The sequence below is a fragment of the Dipodomys spectabilis genome, unplaced genomic scaffold (genome assembly GCF_019054845.1).
Source record: "Dipodomys spectabilis isolate Male_0828 unplaced genomic scaffold, ASM1905484v1 ptg000290l, whole genome shotgun sequence".
NCBI classification, from domain to species: Eukaryota; Metazoa; Chordata; class Mammalia; order Rodentia; family Heteromyidae; genus Dipodomys; species Dipodomys spectabilis.
Window position 1 is genome coordinate 1,662,597 of NW_024870967.1, and position 12,770 is coordinate 1,675,366.

Here is a 12,770-nt window from a genome sequence, read left to right on the forward strand (position 1 = left end):
GGTGACAGATATAATTGCGCTGACATGGATGACAACCTATTCCCATGGCTGAGTTGCCTATATAGCATTCTCCATCCTCAATGAGACCCAGGACATTCACAGGACAGGAAAACCTGTGCCACCATAGGCTTCTCACATCAGTATGCATCTTTTGGTAGTGCAGGAATTTGAACTCAAAGCCTAGCAGGCCCAATTGGTGAATGTGTCATGGTGAGCACACCAGGCTTTCAGCCACTAAGGAACTAGGCCATTCCTGGGACCTGAGATGGAGCCCTGGTGGAGGCCAATATAGTCATAAATTCATAATTAAATAGAGGATATATATTTCCAAACATGGGTGGGCGGCATCTTGCATTTGGTGCAGTCATTCTCTTTGTTTTGTGTCTTATTCATTGATGTATTGTGTATTTCCTTGAGTATAGGATGACAAATATAACTATGGTGAACTGGATGACAACCTATTCCCATGAGTATAGAGTTGCATATACATTCTCCTTCCTAGCTGAGCCCCAGAACTTGCACAGTACAGGAAAACAGGTGCAACAACTTGCTTCTCACATCAGGTGAATTTTTGGCAGTGCTGGGATTCGAACTTTGGGCCTAGGATGCCCAACTGCCTAATGGGTCCATGTGATCACACCAGACTGTGAGGCACTAAGGAGCTGGACCATTCCCAGGAACTGAGATCGAGCCCCAGGGAGGCCAAAACAGTCCCCAATGATCATTGAAACATGGGATGTATATTCACATCTGTGTGTGGACTGCATTGAGTGTAGTTATTCTCTTTATTTTGTATGTTATTCATGGGTGTATTGTGTATTTTCCTGAGTATATGATGACAGGAATAACTGGGCTGACATGGATAACAACTTATTCCTATGGCGACAGGGTGGCCCATGCATTCTCCGACCTAGCTGAGATCCAGGACTTGCACAGGACAGAAAACAGGTGCAACGATTGACTTCTGACATCAAGATGAATTTTTTGGCAGGGTGGGGAATCTGAACTCTGGACCTAGCAGGACCAAGTGGTGAATGGGGTCATATGAGCACACCAGCCTTTGAGCCACGAAGGAGCTAGGCCGTTCCAAGGACCTGCGATTGAGCCTCCGCCCCCGAGGGGACAGCGGGGAGCACAACAGTCATCCATTCATAAGGTGAAAGTAATATGGAAATAAGTACACATTAATATAGAGTAGGAGAGATGGTAACCTGTGGTGGAATCCAATCTGTGTGACTACCGATTCTTGGATCTTTCCTGATGCCTCCATTTCATACTGTGATGATTATTGTCATGCTTCATCAACTGTTCTTTACAAACAATCGATACCCCATGAGTCGTGCCTATCATTTCCTACTTGCATCATGCACAAACTACTCATTCAAGGATGAGATCAACCACATTCCATGACTCATCCCAGGTCCAGAAATGAGTATCTCAGGATCTGCTGCCATTTCTTCTGCATAGAGGAGCTGAATTCAAGCCTCAGGCCTGAAAAAGATACTCTATATATATATATATATATTGGTCCACTCTTGGGCCTGAACTCTGGGCCTGGGCGCTGTCCCTCAGCTCTTCACCTCAAGGCTAGCGCTGTACCACTTGAGCCACGGTGCCACTGCCGGCTTTTTTTCTGCTTATGTGGTGCTGAGGAATCGAGCCCAGGGTCTCATGCATGCAAGGCAGGCGCTTTACCATTGAGCCACCTTCCGAGCCCTCCTTATATATATTTTAAAGATAGGATTTATACTTCAATACACATGTTCAGTCTATATTGTGTTTGGTGTGGTTATTTATTTTATTTCTGGTTTCATTCATTTATTTAGAATTTATTTTATTGACTCTGATGACATCTATACCATTTATTACATTGTTTACATCCTGTCACATAACATCCCAGATGTAAGATGTGTTCTCCATCATGCCTGGCAGTGCCAGGATCTGAACTTAGTGCCTAGCAGGCCCAATTCATGATTGGGTGAGTTTGAGCATGGCAGCCTCTAGCCAATGAAGATGTCAGGTGGTCCCCAGACTCTGAGATCGACCCCCAGGTTTGGCCAAAACAGTGATACATGGATAGGCAGACAGAGGTATACAAATATATATATATATATATATATATATATATATATATATATATATAGGTAAAGGGTTCCATAGTCGTCTATGATAGAATGACACCTACTATGTTCCTACCAACTCTTAGGCATTTATTATAACCCAATTGAAGAAATATTATTCTTTTCATGCTTAATAAACTATTAATTAAGCTCAATCAGCATTCTAGGATTATTGCATCCAATTTTAGCGTAGACCGATGTATAAAATACTCTTTCAATCAGTATTCCTATGCTTAGGAATGAGTCTCTTGTATTCTCCTGAGATTGATGTCAGGAATGCGATTTGAACCCAGGGCCTATGTTGACAGGTTGGACTATGGCTTCACTGATAGCCCACCAGCCACCAGCAATGGCAGCTCAAGTCCATATTGCAGCTTTGTCATTCAGACACAGGATGGTCACTGTCCAAAGAAAAAAATCGTAAAACCCAGCTCTCTGCAGGTCACCACTTTTTGTGCTTTCCAATGATTTTTTCTTCCTGAAAGCCCTCTGGGCCCAGGATCCGAGGATGGGCTATGGGACCAGAGACTGCACACCAGCAAAGGGAGATCCAAGCTGAAGTAGAATTTCCATGACCTGTGTTCAAACCCCATGCTTGGTCAAAAAAAAAAAAAAAACCCAATATATATATGAAATAATTATTTAACTAAATTAGAAAAATAAAGCTCTCTGGTTTGGAATTTCTGCCAGTTTTCTTTTCTAGCCTGGGATTTGAACTCAGGGTCTTGGTAAATCTGTAGCAATGTGAGCGAAGAGTTGCCATTACTTGAGTTCAAACCCCGTGCCAACCAAAAATGAAAAACTGAGTCACTGACCTCGGCAGGGGGAGGTAGTTGTGGAGATGGGAGGGAAGGGATGGTAGGGGAAAAACACAGGAGTACTAAACAATGCTCAATAAGAAATGTACTCATTACCTTGCTCCTGGAACTGTAACCCCTCTGTAGAACATTTTTACAATAAAAAATATACAAAAAAAGAGAAACAATGTAGTTCTCAGAGAAGCACTTTGGAGGTAAGGGAAGGACGTTTGAATAGATGTACAAAACTCTAAACTGCTTTTTTTAATGTCCAGTATGGGACTGAATAAACATAACTGCTTCCATCAAAAAAATTAAGTTACTCTCTTGGAACTGGGGCTAGTATTTCTGCCATTGCTAGTTTTTGAACTTACCGTCCAGGTAACTCTTTTGCAACATGGGTGAATACGAAGCTCATTGTCCTTGAGGAAAAGAAATTCAGGATAGTGTTCCCAGGGCCTGAATGAAGGCCCTGCAATGGAAGAAATATTTCTATACATGTGTAATATATGATATATACATATATATGCATGTTAATTTCATATTATGAATTTTATTATTGATTTTGTATTGTATTTTTCTTTGATTCATTTATTCATTATGGTATTTAGTATTATTATACACATAATATTATATTTTGCACATCTATTATAAAATTATACAGAATAATTTAGAGCATTGACCCATTTTAATTAACATTTTATTAACTGTTGAAACATGATACATAATTGAATGGAAGCATTTATCCCAGTCTTCACATATTTAGAGTCCCTCCTATGTATGAGCTTTGAGTTCAAGCCCAAGTCTGGCAAAAAAAATTGAGCCTGGTGAGATATATTATTCTGGAACTCAGAGGAGGGCCGAAGTTATAGTAAGAGGTAGGATAGAGACGAGGTGCTGGAGGCTCACCCCTGTAGTCTACTCAGGAGGATGAGATCTAAAGATTCCAACTGCAAGCAGGAAAGTCAATATGAGACACTTTTCTCCAGTTAAACACCCCATAAGCCAGAAGTAGAGCTGTGGTTCAAGTAGAAGAGTGCTAGCACGGAGCACAAAACCTCAGGGATAGGATAGCATCCAGGCCCTGAATTCAAACCCCAGGACTGGCACACACACACACACACACACACACACACACACACACACACACACACACACACAAACACAGAAACACACACACACACACACAAACACACACACACACAAACACACACACACCAATGTAGACTATTTGCCAGACAGCCTGCACAAGTTCCATCTCTAGCAACTCAATATGAAAAAAAAGATGGAGAAGGGAAGGAAAGATTTGCTCCAGGAAGTGATATAGCCAGTGCCAAAATTCCACAGTAGTTCTAATATGTGGGTACAAGACAGAGAGCCTCAGGCAGAAGGTATAGCATGGGCAAAGGTCCTGAGATGTGCTGTAGATCAGGTGGTGTGAGTGGTATGAAGGTTTTTTGGCTTCAGAAAATTCTGGCAGGAAATTTAAGGCTGGGTCAATGATGACTTGAGTCATAGGGCAGAGGGTGGGGTCCTAGAATGGTGGCCAGGGGGAAGCTTAGCTTGGCTTTTCGCCAGGGACCCAAAGCCATTTCCTGTGGTTGGAAACCTGTTTTCCCAGCTCCTGACCCTCAGGCCTCCTTTGCATGGAGGAGTCAGGGCAAACGCAGGGAAGAACTCTTGCTTTAGAAAAGCTTCTAGCCCAATGCCACCAGTGGCTCAACCCCTGTAAATCCTAGCTATTCAGGAGACTGAGATAGAGATCGAGGGTCATGCCAGCTCTGGAGAGGAAAGTTAATGAGAGTCTTCTTGCCGATTAACTACCAAAATCCAGAAATGGAGCTGTGGCACAAATGGTAAAATGGTCACCTTGAAGGAAAAAAGAGACCAGAGCCAAGACCCTGAGTTCAAACCCCAATACTAGCACAGGAAAATTAAAGAAAAGCTTTCAGGAGCTCCTAGTGCCAGATCACCAGGCACAGGTGGTTCAGCCTGTCCTCCTAGCTCCTCAGGAGGCTGAGATGTGAGGATCACGTTTCAAAGCCAGCCCAGGCAGTAAAGTCTGGGAGACTCAGATCTCCAAGGAACCTACAGAAAACCAGAAGTTGCTCTGTGGCTCAAGTGGTAAGGTGAAGAGCTGGGGGACAGTGCCCAGGCCCAAAGTTCAAGCCCCATGACCAACACCTGGCTTGCTTAGACCTTACTCTCTAGCTCTAGGCAGAGTTCTTTCCAGTGGGTCCCTGAGGGTCTCCTAATGTCTAGGTGTCCTACAAGTCTTGATAGCAGCCTGTTTGGAGGCCATTGCCTACAGAGCAGGACACAGTAGCAGAGAAGTATCCAGCCGTGGGGCATGAAGATCATCAGAATGGCATCTGTCATGAGTGCAATGTGGATCAGAGCAGTAAATCACTATCTCAGACCACAGTTCTGGGCCAGGAGGGGCAAGAGCTGTAAGATGTCACACCAGATAATGAGAGACTGGGATAGCCAGTACCTCAATGTTCTGGGGCATTAGTTTTGCCCTGGATGAGCTGAGCCCATCACATGAGTATCACAAGAGTGCAAATTTGTCATTCAGACCTTGGGCAGGTGTTGAGTTGGGCTCATGAAAGTTTTGTAGGCTCAGGAGTCCACAGCCAACTGGCTGCTGCTTGTAGCAGTCACTATCCCAGGAGTCCGAGGGCTCAGTGCCCTGCTTTCCTCATCAGTGCTTGGAGAAGGGGGGCAGATGAAGGTCTGGAATCATGGGCCGACTACCAAAGAGCAACCCTAGTGTCCTTCACTTGATCCTGTAGCCCCATGTTGAGATCGAGGGGCAGGTTCCATAGAACTTACTGCCATGTCCCAAACCCCTCAGCCCAAGAAGTACTTAGGGAGAAACCACTTGATCTGGCTTGAGAGTTTACTGTGACTATGACTCAGGACTGCCCCCCAATTGTAGCTCAGCTCATCCAGGGCAAAACTAATGCCCCAGAACATTGAGTTACTGACTATCCCTGTCTCTCATCCCCAAGTCCCCTGGGCCTGGAATCTAAAGTATATGCCTCTGTATTCTGGGAATCTAGAATTGTCTAGAAGGACCTGAGAGGGCCAGCTGTTGCCAGAAGATAGATTTGCCTACAATAAGGTATGTTGACATTTCCTAGACATCGAACAATACATCCAAGCCACCTTGGCCTCACCTCTCATGTAGCCCCAGATTATCCTTGTTTGGGGAGCCTTCAGTTAGCTATCAAGGTCGAGTTGGCCAGAGCCACTGGCAACCACCCTTCCCCCACACCACTGCCAGACTGCTTGGAGTGGGAAATGCAGCCAGGGTCCCAGCTGAGAAAAAGACAGGACACAGCATGAGTCACCCTGGCTCCCAGAGGCAGGAGAGAACATATGCCAGCCGGCCCTGAGGACCTAGAATCCCCTGGATAAGGACAAAGATATGGACAGCCAGACTAGTGTCCCAAGGAAAAGTTGGAATATGCAGGTCTCTGGCAATTTGGGACTCATTGTAGACCATGATAGGGGACTAAAGACAAGGCCATCCAAGGTCAGGCAGAGGCAGACAAGCACCCAGGAAGTGGGTAGAGAATGATCAGGGAAAAATACACACACATAGAAACACACACACACACACACACACACACTCAGACACACACACACACACACACACACACACACACGGGTAGCCCAAGGACTCAGCAGTCCCTGAGCAACTGAACATCCCAAACTCCAAGAAGATGGCACTACCATACCATCCTCAGACCAAATGTTGACAAAACTCAGAGCCTCTCACACATCTGGAATGGCTCATAAAACAGCATGGCATTTCCTACTGTACACCCCACTATGAAGAAAACTCAGCCACAGCATTTTGGTTGTCAGTCATGGGGTTTGAACTGTGTGCCTGCATGCTATCCCTCAGCTCTTCAGTTGAAGGTATGCGCTCTACCACTAGAGCCACAGCACCAATTCCAGTTTTCTGGTGCTTCCCTTGAGTTAACGTCTCAGAGACTTTCCTACCCAAGCTGGCTTTGAACTGTGATCCTCAGATCTCAGCTTCCTGAGTAGCTAGGATGACAGTTGTGAGACACTGGCAGTGCCCGGTTTCAGCCACCTTCTTACAACCAGGGGAAATCCAAATTGTCAGGCCATAAAGCACATGCAACCCTTCACTTTCAGACTTTGAAACTAGTATCCAAAGCCATTCTTCCTTGGTTGGAGAGAATATAATCGACACTACCCTCCAACCCTACTCCCATTCTCCCACTCCCTGCCTAAGATAGGCCACAACCTCTGGAGTTCTTGGTAAGACAATGCCCAGCCTGCTGTAACTTTACACTTGGGCAAACGTGGGGAATTCTTAGAAATGGCTGTAAACTGAGGCCAGAACTTGGTGTCCCAACAACAGCAAACCCACTCCTTCACCATCTCTGGCAAGCAAGGGGTGTCTTTCTTTCTTGCAGTCCACACACGGATGTGAATATACATCCCATGTTTCAATGATCATTGAGGACTATTTTGGCCTCCCTGGGGCTCGATCTCAGTTCCTGGGAACGGCACAGCTCGTTAGTGGCTCACAGTCTGGTGTGAACACGTGGACAACAAATGGGGCCATTTCTTGTGTGGGTTTGAACTGAGGATCTGGGAGCTGTCTCTCTGAGTTTTCATGCTCAAGGCTGCTACTCTATCACTTGAACCACAGCTCCATGTCTGGATTTTTGGTGGTTCCATGCATAGAAGTGTCTTATCACCTTGCCAGCTTATGGCTGGCTTTGATCTTTGATCTTCAGATCTCTGCCTACTGAGGAGCCAGGATGTCAAGTGTGAGCCTGAGCCAGACAGGCTCCAGAACCTTTCCTTTGAGCTTCTGTTTATCTCGTGTCAACTAGCAAGCCCTTGTTAAAATAGTCATTTATAGAGGATCATGTTCCTCTCCTAGGTCAGTTAACCCAAGGAGATAAAGTATCTTTGGAAAAGGCTAGTCAGAGTTGGCCTAGGTGAGTGTGTGTGTGTGTGTGTGTGTGTGTGTGTGTGTGTGTATGAGTTTCAGGGATACCTACCCCCATCTCTCGGTGCTTCTTTCACCCAGAGGTGAGTACATCCAGATCCCACCCCAAGATAGGCGGGTAGTGGAGGGTACTTAAGGTCACATCAAGTGGGATGATCTGAATTCTATCCTGCAACTGAAGCCAGGAGAGATAATAGAGAGAAGGAGAGATTTAGGGGAACATCAAGGGAAACCCCTTACCTTTGGCTACAAGTACCAGAGAAAAGAATGTATCCATCCTTTTTGGTAGTAAGATAACAAGTGTCCACTATTCATTTTCTTTGTGTGTGAGTCCCAGGTCTTGGATTCAGGGACTCAGTTTCATCCCTGTGCTTCTTTTACTCAAGGCTGAGGCTCTATAACTTGATCCACAGCACCAAAACTGGCTTTTTTTCAAGGTGGGGTGAAGGAGGTCGTTTATGGGAGATAAGAATCTCACAGACCTTCCTGCCTGGGCTGGCTCTGAGTCACGACCATCAGAACTCAGCCTCCCGAATAGGCCAGATGACAGGCGACAGCCACTGGCACCTTGTTGGGTCTTCCTCAGCACAAAAGATGGACGGGGTCCGAGGAAAGGAAAGGTAAGTGAGGCGCTCGCCTGTTCCCCAGCCTCCCTCAGCTCGGGAGACAATCAGACACAGCGGGGAGCCAAATCCAGCAGGTAAAAAACTCGTTTATTAACAAAGAGCAGCCCCTTTTAAAGACAAAAAGGGCGGGTGGCATGGTAAGGGAGGAAGAGGAACCAATCACTGTCAAGGTCACACCCTATCATTCACCTGAGCCTTCACAGGCTGGTTAGGCACTGATTGGCAGGTCAATTGGGCTCTGCCCACGCTACTCTCTCCCAGCGCCATCTTTGCTGCCCATGTGCTCCACAGTACCTGACTGCCACCATCCATTCATGGTCCCCTAGACCCAGAGCTGGACTACCTGCACTGCATCCTCCTTTTTGTGAGTTGGAAGCAGACCTGTGTGGGTTTGATTCTTCAACCGCCTACCTACCTTCGAGCATTGTTCTGGCTCAATCTAATGCCGGCTTCCTCCTTATCCACAGCAATGACTTCGTGCTGTCACAGAACAAATGTCCCCCAGGAGGTGTCGAACCTGGGGTCTTTCCTCTGCACACTGACTCTACTCCCTGAAATGACACACTGCAGCAATGTGAAGTAGACATAGAGTGAATTCAGTTTCTTATAATCAGGGTCTAGCCAGATAGGTGGCAGTGAGGATCAGAGGCTCAGGATAGTGCTGTGCATTTGGACAATGCGATGCCTCCTCATCCAATTTCCTTTAACTGTCTTAGCAGAGGGTAGTGGGGAAAGACTCACCAGACAGACTGACAATGAGTAACCATCACGGTCTACCCCGGCCACAGAGGGGCTTACCTAAGGGAGCTAGTTCCACAGTCCAAGTGGGAATGATCCTGACACCCAGCCTACCTCCAGAATGAGAGGGTCACCTTGGGTCCCAGCCACATGGGAATGCTGAGCCAACTCCTAAAAGACAAATTCAACAAGTTACTGAGAGAGAGACAGAGAAAGAGAGAGAGAGAGAGAGAGAGAGAGAGAGAGAGAGAGAGAGGGAGAGAATTATACTTAAGCAGGCTGCCGGTGGCACAGGCCTACAATGGTAACTACACATTGAGATATGAGGATCATGGTTCATAGCCAGCTGAGGCAGGAATGTCTGTAAGACGCTTATCTCCAAAGAACCACCAGAAAACCATAAGTGGTGTTATTGCTCAAGTGGTAGAGCCCTAAACTTGATCTGAGCAGCTTGTGGACAGTACCCAGGCCCAGAGTTCAAGCCCCACGACTGACAATAAGTGGACTTCCCACCACAAGAAATGGACTGAATAGCACCCATTGTCCTAGGGAGCATGGCCGAGAAGTCAGGCCAAGCTTCCTGTCTCCTGGGGGTCATGAGTAGGTCACCCAGCTTTTCTATGCCTCATTTGCCCCAGCTGCAAAGCTGAACAGTGAAGGACCCCCTTCCTCATGAGGCTAGGGTAAGGATGAAAGAGAGCCATGTTTTGTTTCATAATCCCATACCTGTAGCATGATAAATAACAGGGCCCTTCTGAGTCCTTTCCAGGTATCTTCTTGTTATATGCTCACAGAATTGCCAAGAAACTTATCTGATGACCGTTGCCTCTATGCCTGGCCCTGCCCCAGATTTCCCCTTGTATTGATCCCTTGTTTCCTCACAACTGTCCTGTGAGGAGACTGAGGACCAATGGTTCCAGGCTGAACCCAGAGCTTCAACTGTGGTCAAAAATCCGCTGCTGTGGACTAAGAGTTTGGGACAGTAATCTAAACCGATGACTGAGCATGGTGCTACATATCTACCATCCCAACTACAGAGGACCAGGCATGGTGACACCTGCCTGTCACAGGAGTACCATGATCCAGCCAAGCCTGAACATATATGGAGTCTCTATCTCAGAAATGCCCAAGAGAGAAAGGCTTGGCTCCCATGGAACAAGACCTGATTGGAAAGCCTAAGCTCTTGAGTTCAAACCTTAATATACCAAAAAGAATCTGAGGCCTGGTGCCAGAGGCTCATGCCTATACTGCTACCTACTCAGGATGCTGAGATCTGAAGATCACAGGTCAAGATTTAAAGTAGGGTTGTCCTTGCCCATCAGACGTTATGATGAGATGACCCAGAGTCTGACCCATGCCAGTAAGGTCCATACTAACAGGGCTCACAGCCTTAATAAGTGCTAACCACGCTCTCTGTCCCCCTGGGGAGCCAACCCCTAAGGGCCCCACCCCCAGGTCCTCCCGTGCTCCCTCTGCCACCAACCAGGCCCAAGAGAGTAGACAGTTCCAGATCACAAAGATCCCTTGTTCTTATAATTTAAAGGTGCTGAGTCCCCTTCAAACGTCTCACCCTTCCAAGCCCCCAGACCTCAGCCACAAAGTCCATGCACCCCCCAATGACAGCGGTTAGAAGTTACCAAAGGGTCCAGCACTCCTTGTAACAACCAACTTCTACACACACACACACACACACACACACACACACACACAGAGCCATCACGGGTGGCTCCTGTCTGTCATCCTAGTTATTCAGGAGGCTGAGATCTGAGGATCACTGTTCAAAGCCAGCCACTCAGGATAGTTTGTGAAGCTCCTATCTACACTGAACCACCAAATAGCCACAGGTGGAGCTGTGGCTCAAGTGTCAGAGCTCTAGCTTTGAGCAAGATATCTCAGGGACAGCACCTAGGCCTTGAGTTCAAGGCCCAGTTCTTCTACCTCCAAACACACACAATCACAGACACAGTCAGACAGACAGACAGACAGACAGACAGACAGACAGACACACACACACACACACACACACACACACACACACATGATAGCCCAAGGATTCCGCAGTCCCTGAGAACAGAAACATGAACTCCCTCAATTAGGATCAGATCCCACCCACTAGAAGGTGGCAGTACCAACATCAGACACACTGTAGACAAAACATTGAGCCGCACATATATCTGGAATGTCTCATAGACCAGTATGGCACTTCTTATCATGCACATTGCTATGTGGAAAACTTAGTCACCTCTTTTTTTGTTGTTGGTCAAGGTGTTTGAACTCTGGGCCAAGGTGCTGTCCCTCAGCAATTCAGCTGAAGGTGAGCACTCTCCCACTTGAGCCAAAGCAACACTTCCTGTTCTCTAGTGGTCTATCATCAAGTCTCACAGACTATTCTGCCCAAGTTGACTTGTAACCACGGTCCTCACATCTCAGCCTTCTGAGTAGCTAGGATGAGAGTTGTGAGCCACGGGTGGCTTCTGGTTTCAGCCACCTTCATATACACAGAGGAAACCCATCTCGTCAGTCTGCAAACTTTTTGCAACCCTTCACTTCAGATTTTGATACCCATCATCCAAATCTATCCTTCAATGGAGAAAATAAAGACAAAACAATCACACCTGCACCCCTTCTCCCACTCCCTGCCTGTCACAGGACACGTCCTCTTGAAGCTGTGGCTTCAAACTGGGGCAAACTTGGGGAGTTCTTACAAATATCTTTACAGTGAGGCCAGCACTTGATCTCCCAAACACAGCACCCTCCCCACACCCCCACAACTCCACCATCATTTGCAGGCAAAGATGTCTTACTTACTTTCTTTTTTATGTTGTGGGGCTTGAACTCTGGGCCTGGGTGCTGTCCCTGAGCATTTCAGCTTAAGGCAAGCACTCAATTGCTTGAGCCACAGCACAACTTCTGGTTTTCTGGCAATTCCTTTTAGGTAAGAGTCTGAGGGTCTTTCCTGATCAGGCTAGCTTTGACCCGTGATCCTCAGATCTCACGTCCTGAGTACCTAGGATAACAGCCATGAGCTACTGGCACCCAGCCAAACAAACTTCCATTCCTGTCATCCTCTCCCCCCAGGAGACTGAAATCTGAGGACTGCAGTTGGATGCCACTTAGCAGCAAGGACCGTGAGAACTCTTTATCTCCAATTAAACATCCCAAAAAGCTGGAAGTGGAGCTGTGATTCAAATGGTAGAGTGCTATCTTGGAGCAAAGAAGATAAGATCCATGCACTAGTTTCAAGCTTTTTCTAGCATAGTCCCACCCAAGATAGGGAAGCAAGTGTGCACACGGGAGCTCAAAGCTAACCCATAATACTCAGGACTCCCAGAACAGACCCCATCCAGCTCTGATTCTCTAGATTCTATGTCCTACACCATGGCAGTCTTAGATGGGACTGACCATGCACCAAGTTGGGACATTCAAGTACAATCTCATACTGAAGATCCCCTGACCTTATCACTCAGGATCTCTCGCTGTCCTGCCT